This window comes from Ovis aries, chromosome X, assembly GCF_016772045.2.
Source record: "Ovis aries strain OAR_USU_Benz2616 breed Rambouillet chromosome X, ARS-UI_Ramb_v3.0, whole genome shotgun sequence".
In the NCBI taxonomy this organism is placed as follows: Eukaryota; Metazoa; Chordata; class Mammalia; order Artiodactyla; family Bovidae; genus Ovis; species Ovis aries.
In genome coordinates this window covers 125,101,825-125,116,224 of record NC_056080.1, presented here as the reverse complement: position 1 = coordinate 125,116,224, position 14,400 = coordinate 125,101,825, and the positions used below count along the sequence as shown (strand labels likewise).

The 14,400-nt window shown below is 46.4% G+C and overlaps 1 protein-coding gene across 20 annotated transcripts in view; it reads left to right on the top strand.

The window, feature by feature from the left end:
• Positions 1-14,400, top strand: part of TMEM164 (transmembrane protein 164) — a 182,587-nt gene that overhangs the window by 156,327 nt on the left and 11,860 nt on the right. The window lies entirely within an intron of this gene.

Genomic DNA, 14,400 nt, shown 5'->3' with positions numbered 1-14,400 from the left:
AATCACACAAATGAATGTTGAGTTAGAATTGACCTCCGTACTCTGAAGGAAAGGGGCATGTTTTTACAAGCGCATATGGCAACCCACTCCGATATTCTTGCCTGGAGAATCCCATGGACAGAGGAGCCTGGCGGGCTACAGTCCACAGGATCGCACACAGTCAGACGTGACTAAGCACACACACGTTGTACACATGAAACTTGTATGATACTATAAATCAATTCTTCTTCAATAAAAGAAATGAAAGGTTACCTGACCCTTTTCAATCCGCCTTTCCAAAGCCCCTCTGTGACAGGCGTCAGACATTGTTTCCAGCTCTTCACATAACATTACCCCATTGAATCCCCATCACAGTCCTTCGGGTAGGTGTTACTGTTACCTCTGTTTTGTAGATGAGGAAACTGGTATTCAGATAGTAAGTAGCCGACCCAGGATTTGAACTCAACTTGCGAGGCTTTTAGACACAAGACTGCAACACTCTTAGTTTATTTATTCCATCTCCTCTTTGTAGACATTCAGTTTGTTTCCAGCCTCTTGCTAATATAAATAACAATGTGCCGAATGACCTTGAACCTATAATACCACTTTCCAAGTATGCAAGGGTATCTAAAGAATAAATCCCCCTAAGTGGAACTGCTGAGTTAGAGAGTATATGTGTTTGTAAATTTGATGAATAATTCCAAACCCCCAAAAGTTCTATCAATTTAAATGTTTCTTAGCAATATGGAAGAGTGTGTTTCCACACAGCCTCACCAAAGGAGTATATTTCCAAACTTTCCACTTTTTTTTCCCATCTGATGGGTAAAACTAATGGTATATTGATCCACTTTTAATTTGAATTTCTCTTACTTTGAGTCAGGCTGAGCCTCTTTATACATGTTTAAATTGGCATTCGATTTCCTTGTCCTTGAATTATGTGTTCCTCTCATGTGCTCATTCTTCTCTTGTTGATTTTTTTTTTAATACAAAATTGAATCCTGGGAGCTCTTTAGTCTTTTGTAATACACCTGCAGATATTTCCCCCACTTTTGTCATCTGTTTTATAACTTCAAAGTGAAAGTATAGTTGCTCAGTCATTTCTGACTCTTTGTGACCCCATGGTCTGTAGCCCGTCAGGCTCCTCTGTTCATGGGGGTTCTCCAGACAAGAATATTGGAGTGGGTTTCCATGTCCTCTTCTAGGGGATCTTCCCAACCCAGGGATTGAGCCCAGACCTCTTGCATTGCAGGCAGATTCTTTACCATCTGAGCCACCAGGGTGGCTTTGCGCGTGATTTATTTTTGCCATGTAGGATGTTTATATTTCTGTGTAATGTATCTATTATTTCATGGCATCTGAATTTTGAGTCAGGACTAGAAAGCCCTTCCTTACTCCAAGGTCGTTAAAAAAATATCCCTTCTTTTCTTTTGCTGTGTTAGTGGTTTGGTTTAAGTGTCTGTTTACATGCCCATCACCCCAAGGACAGGGATTATTCTCTTGTTCTTCATATTTCTGGACTGAATGAAAGACTGTATGTCCACACACTGCACATTGCCCATATTCTGTTAGACATCTTACAAGCTAATATTTATTGTGTGCTTTCCATGGACTAAGCACTCGGTAAGAGTTTCATAGGGCAATGTTGAGCTGATTGAATCTGCACAAAGTTCACTAGACTTACGCAGTCCATGATACTGCATACGGGGAGTGGGGGTAGGGGGAGAATCACATCTTCATTTGCATTAACTCCAATTGAAATGTAGTATTTCCTTTAGTTCTGAATCACAGCAAACCACAATCCTTGGGTTGCATTTGCACTCCTTGGCAAGTTGCCATTCATATAAATCGGATACTTTCTGCTTGTTTCAACTGCTCAGATATCTTGCAAAATCATTTGCACTTCATCATCACCTCAACATTTTAAAAAGTTTTTAAAAGTATTTTAATAACTGTATTTTGATATTGTATTGTTTTGTTTTCTTTCATGACCCTGTATCTTTTTATTTTTTATACTTAGCAGCTTTATTTTGAGCCAGAGCCCCAAAGTGCCCAAGGAATTTGTGGCACCCCTGCACTAGAGCTTAAACTGCCATTTGAAACCACTATAGGTAGTTGCTAGGTTTGGACACTGCGTTCAAATCCTGGTGTTGGCCCTCGGGCTAGTGCCTTCACCCGTTTGCATATTTTCTCATTTGTAGAATGGGGATTGGTAGGTGTGTTGTGAGGAGTCAGTGAGCTCACGTATGTAAAGGTCCTGACACATGGTAAATGGTATATTCTATTTTTCTGGTATTATTACTGCTGCTATTATTATTTTTAACCACTTCACTGCCTCTTGTTAATTGCAAATCTTACCTTCCAAGTATACTGTGGGTTCTTGGGGTCAGGGTGTGCCTTGCTGACTTCTGAAGCCGCAGCCTTGCCCATGCAGAGTGTCTGTCAGTGGACTTACCTTTGCTGGCAGCCCTCCTTTTAGATGTCTGCTTCTCCTTTGCATCCCATGCCTCACCTGTCTCCTGGTTATCCTCCTCCTCTGGCTATTTCTCCTTGGGCTCCTTTGCCCTGCCTGTCTCAGCGATCCTGGCATTCCGCGTCTGTAGCTCTGACTGCAGGCCTGAGGAGATATCTTTGGCCAGCCTCCTCGGTTCCATGCTCCTCCTTGCAAGCTGCTCTTCTACCTCCTCCTCTACTTCTTATCTTAGTGGCAAAGCCCAAATTCCTGCCAGCTTCCTGAATCTCCTCCTCTGCCTCACCCCCAGTACCAATCAGTTCAGAAGTTCTGAGGATCCAGATTCTCAAAATGCTTGCACATTGGACGTTCCTCTCTGTCCCCCCCACCTGTCCTAGCGCAGGGTCTCAGCCTCCATTGCTGGGACTAGTACCTTGTTTCTTGTCTCGTCTCCCTGCCCCCCTCCCCGATCACCCCTACCTCCCACCCAGTCTGCCTAGTGTCCAGTCTCCAGAATACCTTTCTAAAGAAAGCAAATCTGATAAGAATTCTCTCCACTGCTTCAAATTCTCATGCAGGATAAAGACCAAACTCCTGCCTTATGGGCATTCGAGACTGTTTACAATCGGACACTTGCCTGTCTCTTTGACCTCATTTCCCATCACTTAGACTTCAGCTCCCATTTCCTTACTTTCAAAGCCCCACCTGCTTCCGCTCTTGCTGCCCCCATCTCCCCTCCCCCACCCCCCGCCGCATATACACACCAGCTTCTCTGCTTTGGCCTGGCAAAGTCTGTGTCCTCCCCTACAAATCAGCCCAAAGGAGCAACTCTTCTCTGGATCTATGTCTGACTTTCCTAGGCGACCTAAGGCACATTTTCCTGAAAGTTCCATATACTTTTAATAATTCTGTATCTAATTGTTTAATCTGTGTTTAGCCACTAGGTGGCAGTCTTGTCTTTTCATCATTTCAGGAGATGAAGATAATTCAGATCATGTTTTATTTGAATTTAAATTAATGTTCACTAAATTACTAGTATTTATTATAAATAAGATGCTATAGGAGCCAGGGAGAGGATGAAGTCTTCTGAAGCCCCAGGACATTGGTCTGGTTAGCCATAGTGTGATTGGGGGATTGAGTGCCCCTCATGGAGAGGGAACTCAGAAGGAAGGAGCATATTTTAAGGAGGAAGATGAGTTTACTTGAGTTTAAGGTACTTCTAGGCTCATCAGACTAAGATGTCTAGGACACAGTTGGGTGGAATATTCTGGAGTTCTTCTGGAATATTCTTCTGGAATATTCTGGGGTCTGGGCTGGAGGCGGACTTCAATGTCTTTGGTATCAAAGTGGTGGATGTAAACACAGGAGTAGATGAGATGATTCAGGCTGACTGTGTAGGTGGAAGAATCAGTACTTAGAAAAAGGCCTTGGGGGCATCAGCCTGCAAATAAGGCCTTGGGGGCATCAGCCTGCAAATAGACAGGAAGAAGAAAGTAAGGAGATGGCAGGAATCGTCAGAGCAACCGGAGGAGTGGCTGGCTTTCCTGGTAGCTAAGGCAGGAGAAATTGTCATGAAAGGACTGGTGACCCCAGAGTGCCTCATTGTTTCAGAGGATTCCAGGGAAGTAAGGCCACTGGAGAAGGGATGGGGAGGAGGTGGTTAAGAGTGTTAAGGAAGGAGGGCTGAAGGGCCTTGCAGAGCCAAGGGAAGGGCCCCTCGGCCCCGCTTTCCCCTCCTCCCCTTCCTCTCTGCCTAAGGCTGGGCACCTTTAGGTGCCAAGATGAAGGCTGGTTGTGAGAGGGTGCATGGAAGGCACCGAGAGAAAGGGAAATGGATGACTTACAAGGCGATGACAGCTGCTGAGGATGAAAGGGCTTGATGGCAGACTGAGGAGGGTAATGACAAGAGGAGTAAGTGCTGCGGGAAATGGGAGGAGGAGATAAGTCTAGATTGTTCCAGTGCTGTGATATGCTGTGATAAAAGAGATATTCTATATCCAGTCTGTTCATTATTGCAGCCACCAGCTCCAGGTGGCTCCTGAGCAGATGAAATACGGATAGTGCGGCTGAAGAGCTAGGACTGGGCAATTTCTACATGTAATAAACTTGAATTGCAGTGGAAACAGCTATTGCTACGTTGGACAGTGTAGCTCTTCTTCAACCTTCTGGTTGGTGGCCAGCACTGAGGGGGTTCCCCCTGAAACATTTCCTTGTGTTCTTCCAGTACTAGTCTGTCCGGTCACCCAGTTTTCTTCAGGAGGACTCCGCATCTGGGTTGAAAGAAGGGTCATCCAAGGAACAATGAAAATGGGCTGTTTTAATGTCAGCTGAGCAGGCACCCAGCACCTCAGTGGCAGCAGGACTGGGCGAGAGAACTTGCAGCTTTGGTGTTGACACCTCATATAGAGTTTCCTGCTCTGGATCCTAAGAGCCAGGTCTCCTTGGGGTGGAGAGGCGGAGGGGCCATTCTGTGCACAGGTGGCAGGTTCAGAGGGAGTTGACACTGGTGGGGCCACCATGTTGGGTTTCCCTGGGTTTCCAGCGGGATAGCTTGGATGACAGCCAGCTTGAGGACCTGTGAGGCTGGTGGCACAACTCCCTGCTCTGGGAACTCCCTCTTCTCCATCCTTGTGGGGGTTCTTTGGTTGGTTCGTTGTGGCAGTTTTCATCTAAGCACGGTTTCTTAACCTGGGATCCACAAGTAGGAATTAAGCAATCCATTAACTTGGATGAGAAAAATAATCATATTTTTGTTTTCACTAACCTCCAGCAGAAACGCAGCACATGAATGTAGGGATGAGTCCTACCTGTGGCTTTGTTGTCAATAGCAATCGCAGATGGCTTCCTATCAGGTTACAGTTGTGGCAGAGAGCTCAGAGTGCTGTGTATGCTCATCACTACTTTGAAATTATAGTAGCTGCTCGCTCTTATTATTAAACACAGTAAAGAAGCATAACTACTATATTACAAATCTGTTTAAATATTTTGATAATCATCTCTTAATGTCATTGGCTTCTTTGGTAACCCTCTGCATTTTATTTTATGCGTGTAAAACACTGTCCTGAGAAGGGATTCGTCAGTGTCCTCATGTACTCAGCCAGGCACAGGCAAGCTAGCAAGCCCTGCCGTCAGGCTCTTTAGAAACCCCTGTGTGCTTCACTAGAGGGCGCTCTTGTTTCAGACTTGGAACAGTGGACACTCAGACTTGGAACAGTGGACACTCAGGCTTGAGGCAAAGTGACAAGGTTCTTTTGAAGTCCAAGGGGACATCTCAGGCTTCCCAAGGGCTTCCCAGGTGGCGCTAGTGCTAAAGAACCCACCTGTCAATGCAGCAGATATGAGATATGGGTTTGATCCATAGGTTGGGAAGATTCCTTGGAGGAGGAAGGCCTGGCAACCCACTCCAGTATTCTTGCCTGGAGAATCCCACAGGCAGAGGAGCCTGGCAGATTACAGTCCATGGGGCTCAAATAGTTGGATGTGACTGAGCACACACACGTAGGAAACTGGAATGTGAGAACTCCCATGTTGTTTGATCTGAGCTTTGCACTTATCTTTTGCAAGGTGAAGGTTGTAATACAGCCCTGTGCTAGCTTCTAGGACAGTTAAAGCAAGAGTGCTTTGGCCTGTGATGTCCCCAGGTTTTCATACCACCCTCAGTTCCAGGTGGTGCCCTTTGTTTCTTCCTTACCCCAGGTTAGCTCACTACCCTGGTGTCTGTCTAGCTTTAGGATGCTGGGGAATTTCTCTTTCACTGGCTTCTCAGTTCCACTTGGCTGATGGGGTGAGGGGTAGGGGAAAGGCTAAGGGATTCGGGTGGATTCTGAAGTCTCCTGAGGGGTTTTTTGAGTGAGGGAAGAGCGGGGAATTTGAGAAATTGGCCCTGGGTTGAGCCCTGTGGAGGAGGGTGGGTAGGTGAATTTCTGAAGACTGTAAGACTTTCCCTGCTGAAGAGGAAGTATTTGGGGCTCAGGAGTGCTTTGTGGTAGCAGTGGATTAAGTCAAGTATTTCCTGCCTTAATTTTATCAGCTTCCAGGAGACACTGCTCCTCACATCTGACTAGACCAAGGCCCCCCACACTGGTAGTTTTCCCTAGACCTCTTGGTACGTCTTCCAGCTCCAGAATTCCTCTTAAGGCAGCGTGGTTGGAAGACTTAGCATCAGAATCACCTGATGTGCTTCTTGTTGTTGTCCAGGCGCTCAGTCGTGTCCTATTCTTTGCGACTCCATGGACTGCAGCCTGCCAGTCTCCTTTGTCCATGGGATTTCCCAGGCAAAAATACTGGAGTATTCTGTGTTGCCATGCCTTCCTCCAGGGGATCTTCCCGATCCAGGGATTGAACCCATGTCTCCTGCAGCTCCAGACTTGCAGGTGGATTCTTTACTGCTGAGACAGTGGGGAAGCCTATGTCTCTTGCATTGTGGTCCTGGGACTAGCAGCCTAATCAGAGAATGTATTAGAAATGCGAATGCAGATTCTGGATTCTAGGCCCCATCTCAGACCTACTGAATCAGAAAGTCCTGGGTGGGACCCAGCAAAGATGCCTTTTAACAAGCCCTCCAGGGGATTCTGATATAGATGGAAGGTGTAGCCTCATTGCATCAAATGATCCAAGAGCTGACTTCCCCTTGATGAAAGCTCACCAGAGACCCAACCAGTACTAACTGCAGAACTTGTGTGAGGTATAGTGGGGCTTGTGTTTAAATAGTACTTTTCCCCTAAAGTAGCTCTGTGCTCCTTTAGCTTTTCTATCCCTACATGCTCCTGTAAGGTACGGAGAGCCTGAGATTAGATTCCCCCAGCAGGGCTCTGAGGCTTAGAGGGGTTTTGATCCACACAGCGGGTCTCACAGCTACTGGGGAAGAACGGAAGCTGGGACCTGGATCTGGACTCCTAGCTTGTCTGCTAGGTCAGGTCCCCCTGTTGAAGTCTTTGCCAGCTCAGGGTCCTCACTCTGCTTTTCGCAGAGGGCTGGTTTTCTGATCCTCATGGGTGAAGGTGGGTCTTTATGTGCCTTTACCGTAGGCTAAGTGGCCCACTGGGCACTTGAGGGTGAGGCCTAGCCAGAGTGGGCTCTCCAACCCCTCAGGATAAAAAGGTCAACCAAGTTGACCTTCCACATGGACCCCCAACTTGGGACAGTCTCCACTTTCCCCTATATTAAGCAGTCTAGAGGGTACAGTTCATTTGATCCGGTGCCCAGATGGCAGGAGTCCTGACTTGGGCTTGCACTCAATGGCCAAGGATGGGAAATCACACGTCCATGATCATCTGTCTTCTGGGTAACTATGGCAGAAGCTAAAAGTGAAGGTTCTGGGACTTCCCTGGGGGTCCAGTGGTTAAGACTCCATGCTTCCAATGCAGAGACCATGGGTTCGATCCCTGATTGGGGAACTAAGATCCCATATGGGTGTGGCCAAAAAAGAGCAAAGAAATGAAGGTTTCTCATTTAGAGGGCAGCAAAGGTGGCGTGACGTTGTCGGAAACTAGACTTGTCGTTTCATCCCCTATCGCCAAATCTACACCTTCTCCTATGTTCACCATCCCACTGCGTGGCACCACCACCCACACCAGAAATCTAAAGATAATCATTGGCCTTTTACCACCCCATCCCATCCAATCCAATCAATTGGATCTGATCATTTCTCAAATTCATTCCTACTACTCCTAGTTTGGGCTTCCCAGGTGGCACTAGTGGTAAAGGGCTTGCCTGCCAATACAGGAGAGGCGATTTGATCCCTGGGTCAGGAAGATCCCCTGGAGAAGGAAATGGCAACCCACTCCAGTATTTTTGCCTAGGAAATCCATGGACAGAGGAGCCTTGCAGGCTATAGTCCATAGTATTGCAAATAGTTGGACACAACTGAAGCAACTTAGTACATAACATACCTTCTGTTTTATTTAGTTCAGTTCTGTTCATCCTTGACTGGGTCTATTACAGCAGCTTCAATACTGGTCTCCTTGCCTCTTATCTTGCCCTATTTCAATCAGGCGCCAGATGAGGAGCCCTGTCCGTTACCATGTAAAGTATAGTCTCAGGACCACCAGCACCTGGGAGCCAGTTAGAAATGCAGAGTCTCCAGCCCCCACCCCAGACTGCCTCAGAGCCCACCTTTTAACTGGATCTCAAGGTGGCTTGTAAAGTTCAGTATATCTAATGTTGCAAAGTGGAAGCTGCTCAGTCATGTCCCCATGGACTGTATCCTGCCAGGCTCTTCTGTCCATGGGATTTTCCAGGCAAGAATACTGGAGTGGGTTGCCATTCCCGTCTCCAATGTTGCAAAAAGACTTCTTAAAGAACTGGCCCTCATCTCCTGTTTATGCCTCTGTCTCCACTTGATAGTCCATTGAGACTCAATGATTATAAAGTTCTTGAATATACTGGGCCACTTGCCTCATTCTTTCAGCAAATAGGAGTTGAACCCCCTACTTGCTGTTAGGCACTTGTGGGGATAAAGCAGCGAGTAAAAGGAATACATATTCTTGCTTTCACAGAGCTTATATTCTTTTATGGGAGGAGACAGTGAAGAAATAAATAAATAGCAATAAGTAAAATATATAGCAAGTCAGATGATGTTAAGTGTATACAGGCAGAGTTAAGCTGGTAAGGGGCATAGTGCTGCTGAGTGGGTGGGGAGAGTGAAGGACGGCCATGCTGAGAATATGACATTTGAGCAAAGGCTTGCAGGTTTCTGGATATCTGGTAGAGTATACAAAGCAGAGAAAATAATGAGTGTAAAGACCCAGAGACAGGAGTCTTTCTAGAGTATTCTAGCAATAGCAAGTTGGTCAGTATGTCTCGAGCCATGTGAAGGAAGGGGAAAGTAATAGGAGAGGAAGTCAGAGAGTTGATATAGGTGAGGGACAAATCATATCTAGGGTCTCATAGACCATTAAGAACTTGCTGTTTTCTTAGGGAAATGGGAGGCCATTGGAGGGTTTTGAGCAGAGGACTGACATGATCTGAGTTCGTCTTTCAAGGGATCATCTAGTTGCTATGCTGAAATTTGACTGTCCTGTAAGGGCACAGGGTAGAAGTAGGGAGATCTGTAAGAATGTTTGTAATAAAAGAGGAAGGAGATACCAGTGGCTTGAGCACTAACAGTAGAGGCGGAGAAAACTCATTGGATTCCAGATACATACAGAAGGGAGAGCCAACAGGATTTGCTGATGGATCAGATGTGGGATATGAGAGAGGACTCACAGATAACTCTAAGGTTTTTGACCTGAGTAACTTAAATGGATTGCCATTTATGAAGATAAGGAAGCCTAGGAGAAGGGGTTTTGTGCTTGTTTATTGCTTTTTTGGAGAGGTGGGAGTGCTCTTCAGTGACCTAGTGTTGTATAGTATGCCCCAAACTTAGTAGCTTAAAACAATGACTTGTTATTTTTCACAGTTGTGTAGGTTAACTGAGTAATTCTTTGTCATGGACTTAATATGTGTGTCCACCCCTAAAATTAATATGTTGAAGTCCTAACCCCCAATGTGATGGTATTTGGAGGTGGGAGTCTTTGGAACATAATCAGGGTTGGATGAGGTCATGGGGGTGGGGCTTTCATAATTGTGATTAGTGCCGTGATGAAGAGGCCATAGCATTCCCTAGCTCCTTCTACCATGTGGGAACACAGCCAAAAGTTGTCTGTCTGTGGACAGAGAAGTGGGTTCTCACCAAACAAGTCTACCGGGGCCTTGATCCTGGACTTGTCAGCCTCCAGAACTGTGAGCAATAAATGTCTAATGTTTAAGCCACCCAGTTTATGGTATTTTGCTATAGCTGCCTGAGCTAAAACTTTTTTTTTTTTTCTGCTTACTGGTCCTGCCTGGACTCAACTGGTACAGTTGGAATGGCTGGGCCTCTCTATTGACGAAGCATTTCATGACATGGGGGTCTCAGGCAGCATTCCAAGAGGGCAAGCCCCAGTGCATGAGAACTTACCAAGCCCCTGATCCCATCTTTTTGAAGTCCCATTGATCAAAGCAAGTTGCCTGGCTTAGGCAGATGGGCCATATGGCCAAATCAGTGTGGGAAAGGAATTCATGAGGGTGTGGATACTGGAAACCAGTGCTGTAACGATCTACCATAGAAGCCAAAATCAAAAGCTGGGTTTAAGAGAAAGACGCCCACTTAGATATCCAAGTGCAGATAGTAAGCAGACTGTGAGCTGTGTGAGCCTGGAGTTCAAGGCAGCAGTCCAGACTGAGATGAAAACATTGGAGTCATCAGCAGGTATTAAAGCCACGCGATTGGTTGACATAACCTAGGGAATGAAAGTCTGTAGACAAGAGAAAAGCTCTTGAGTTCTGCAGCCTAAGGAGCTGAGGAGGAAGCAGTGACAGAGATCGAGAGGAAGCGGGCTGTAAGGCGGGAGTGGGGGGGAGCTAGGACAGCAGCATCCCAGAAGCCAAGTGAAGAATGTTGCAAGACACAGAGGGTGCCTAAGATGAGGCCTGAGAATTGGCCATTGGATTTAGCAATGGAAAGGTTATTTGTGACCTGGACAGGAGCTGTTTTGGTGCGGTGGAGGTGGGGTGGGTGAGAATGGGGAGGTAGATGCGGAAGTCTGATGACCTCGGGTTGAGAGAGACCTGGAAGAGAGGAATTGTAGCCATGGCAGTATAGTAAAAGCTTGGTAGCAACACAAGTGATAGCAAATGTCCTTGTAGTCACACTAAAGAAAGGTAAAAGAAACGGGTGAAATTAATTTTAATAATGTAACTGATTTTAACCCACTGTATCTAAAATATTATCCTTCCCGAATAATCTGTAAAATCATTACTGGGATATTTTACAGCCTTTGAAATCCGGTAGTGTTTTTTACACTAATAGCATATCTCAGTTGAGACTAGCCAAATCTCAGATGTTAACTAGCCATGAATGGCAGTGGCTACCATATCTCCATATCAGGTATGGAGAATTCTCTCAAGGAGTTTTGCTGTAAAGATGAGCAGAAAATGGAATGTGCAGGGGCGAAGTGAAGTCAAGTGTGTGTGCGTTTGTTTTAGAATGGGGGCTGTTAGTTACAGTGTGTTTAGTTTATATGCTAATAGGACTAATCCAGTAGAGAGGAGGAACTCATGAAAGAGGAAAGAGTTTTTGGGGAAATATTGAGGAGGCAAGAGCAGATGGCATTGGGATACAAAAGGGAAGGCCTGCCTTGGGTAGGATCCTGGGCAGTTCATCCATGGGGACAGGATGAAGGCACAGCCCGTTGGGTACTGATGTGGCTACATGCTCAGATGTGATCATGAGTGCTTATGGGAATTTTTGTCTGATTTCTTTTTTCTCAGTGAAGTAGGAATCAGGGTCCTCATCTGAGAGTGAGGATGGGATACAAGTATTGAAGCGAGGAGACAATATTAAATTGTGACCCGAGAGAGTGAATGCGCTGGGGGAGTGTACTATGATTGCCTGGCAACACGAAAGATGCACTTCAGGTGTGTGATCACAAAACTGAAATGAGAACAGCCAGCACTGTTGTTTTTCTCCAGCCACACTGAACTGTATAGGTGCAAGCAGGGAAGGAGAGCAGGTTGGGACTGACTTAAGCAGGGCTGGGGTTTTTTCAAGATGAGTACAGGCATAATGAGAGTTGCCATGCTATCAAAGGTGTAGGGCAGGGATCATTCGAGTGACGGGCCATGGAAATGCAGGAGAGAAGGAACTGTGAGGGACAACAAAAAAGATGGCAGGACCCATGGACCGCGGACTCCAGTGGGGCCAAAGGGGGCCAGCTGGAAAGATACAAGTGGTGGGTGGAGAGGGAATACTCGACTTAATGAGGGGCTACGGATATTCATAATTCTCAGATCTCAGGCATGACCTTGAGAATGACTGGCTGAGGTGAGGTGGGGACAAAATCATTGAGGAGAGGAGCTGAGAGGCAAGGGTTCCTATTAGATACATGCTGAAATGATCAAGAGCTATGGCAGCAGTGTTTTTTAGAGAGAGGGGTGCTGAGCCAGGTACTAATATCCTTGAGGAATATTGAAAGCCATGACCTGTACGTCTGTAGGCAGCTGTAAAAGGGAAGGGTAGTTGGTGGGTGGTACAGTATGGTGGTTGTGGGGTTTTCAGGAGAAAGGAAGGCCAATGGTCTGGAGACAACAATGCAAAGAAAGACGTTTCCTATTCCTGCCGATGCAGGAGATGTAAGAGACTACAGTTCCATCCCTGGGTCAGAAAGATCCCCTGGAGGAGGGCATGGCAACCCACTCCAGGATTCTGGCCTGGAGAATCCCATGGACAGAGGAGCCTGGTGGGCTACAGTCCATAGGGTCACAAAGAGTTGGACACGACTGTAGCAACTTGGCAGACACTCTTCCTGTATGAGCCCAAGGAAAAAACCAATGACTGCTTTACAGTACTAGAGATAAAGCAGGGTCTTTGTGTCAAGTGGTAGATCATGAAAGAGCAAAAGGATGTGAAAGGGTCATTCAGAGAGTTGATTGAGACACTGGGAGTGTGGCTGATGATTTCTCTGTAACTTTGCATATCCTGTTCCCTTTTCCTGGCATTCTCTTCCTTACCGTAGGTACGTGGAAGCCTTTTCTTCAATCTTTTACCACTCAGCTCATGCCTCACTACTTTCCCGAAATTGCTCCCGCAAAGATCACCAGCGATCAGCATGTTGCCAAACCCAGTGGAAATAGTTGTATTTATTGCACTCTGTAGAGAAGTGTGTTCCCAGCAGTCTTCTGTGATGATGGGAATGTTCTATCTCTTCCCTGTCCAGTACGGTAGCCACTAACCATGTGTGGTTATCAAGCACTTGAAATGTGACTGGCACTACTGAGGAATCAGAGTTCTAATTTTACTTCATCTTAATCCATTTAAAAGGAAATTGCCACATGTGGCTTGTTACAGTCTTTAATCTTGTCTTCAGTCCTGTCTTCTCATGGATCTTCTTTCTCCTGACAGAAGACGATCTTCTGTGTTCTTCTGTGATCGTCTATGTGTTGGTGTTCTTCAGGCTCTGTACTTGGTCCTTTAATCTCATTCTGTGTACTCTTCCTTATTGTTCTTACCCATACCCCAAGCTCTGTTTCCCGGCCATCTCCCACTCCTGAGCTCTAGACCTGGGGTACTCTGTAGGCATTCAGTGTCAGCATGCCCCCAACCTGAGCTCTCCTATCCCCTATATCGATTCCTCTCTGTTCCTGAACTCATTGACCTAGGGGGTCACCCTAGAAACCTCCTCCATGTCCAACAAATTGCCAAGTCATCCATCTCTGCAGCGGCACCCAACCTGGTCTTCAGTCTTATCCTTCTCCTGCCCATCATCCACACTGCTGCCAGAGCAGTCAAGCTAGCTGAAACCGAAATCTGATCTTGCATTTATTTGCCTGTTTCAGACCTCTCAATGGCTTCTTCTTGTATAAAGGATAAAGGCCAAGTTCCTGGGCACAGCAGACAAAGCTCTTCTTGACCTGAGCCCTCTTGCCTCTCTCCAGTTTCATTTCGTGGCACATGTCCCCCTCCCACTTGATGCTCCAGCAACACAGACCTGCTTGGGATTCCATGCAAACAGCATGCTGTTCCATGTCTCCATGCCTTTTCCCAGGTTGTACTCGCTGCCTAGAATGTTCTTCCCTTCATTTAAGCTCCTGTCCTCATCTCCTCCTTGTTCTTCAAAACTCACCCCAACTTATCTTCTCCAGCTCCTTTTCCTCAGGGTGCCCATTACTTAGTGGTGCTGACCTTATTGGGCTTACCAGGTGGCGCTAGTGGTAAAAAGAACTCACCTGTTGATGCAAGAGATGCAGGTTCGATCCCTAGGTTGGGAAGATCCGTTGGAGGAGGAAATGCAACCCACTTCAGTATTCTTGCCTGCAAAATTCTATGGACAGAGGAGTCTGGGGGCTGCAAAGAGTCAGACATGACTGATGACGCACACACAGGGCACAACTTATCACACTGTCTCATTGCTCACAGGCCTACCTGTGCCTCCGCATCACCACTTCCTAGCATG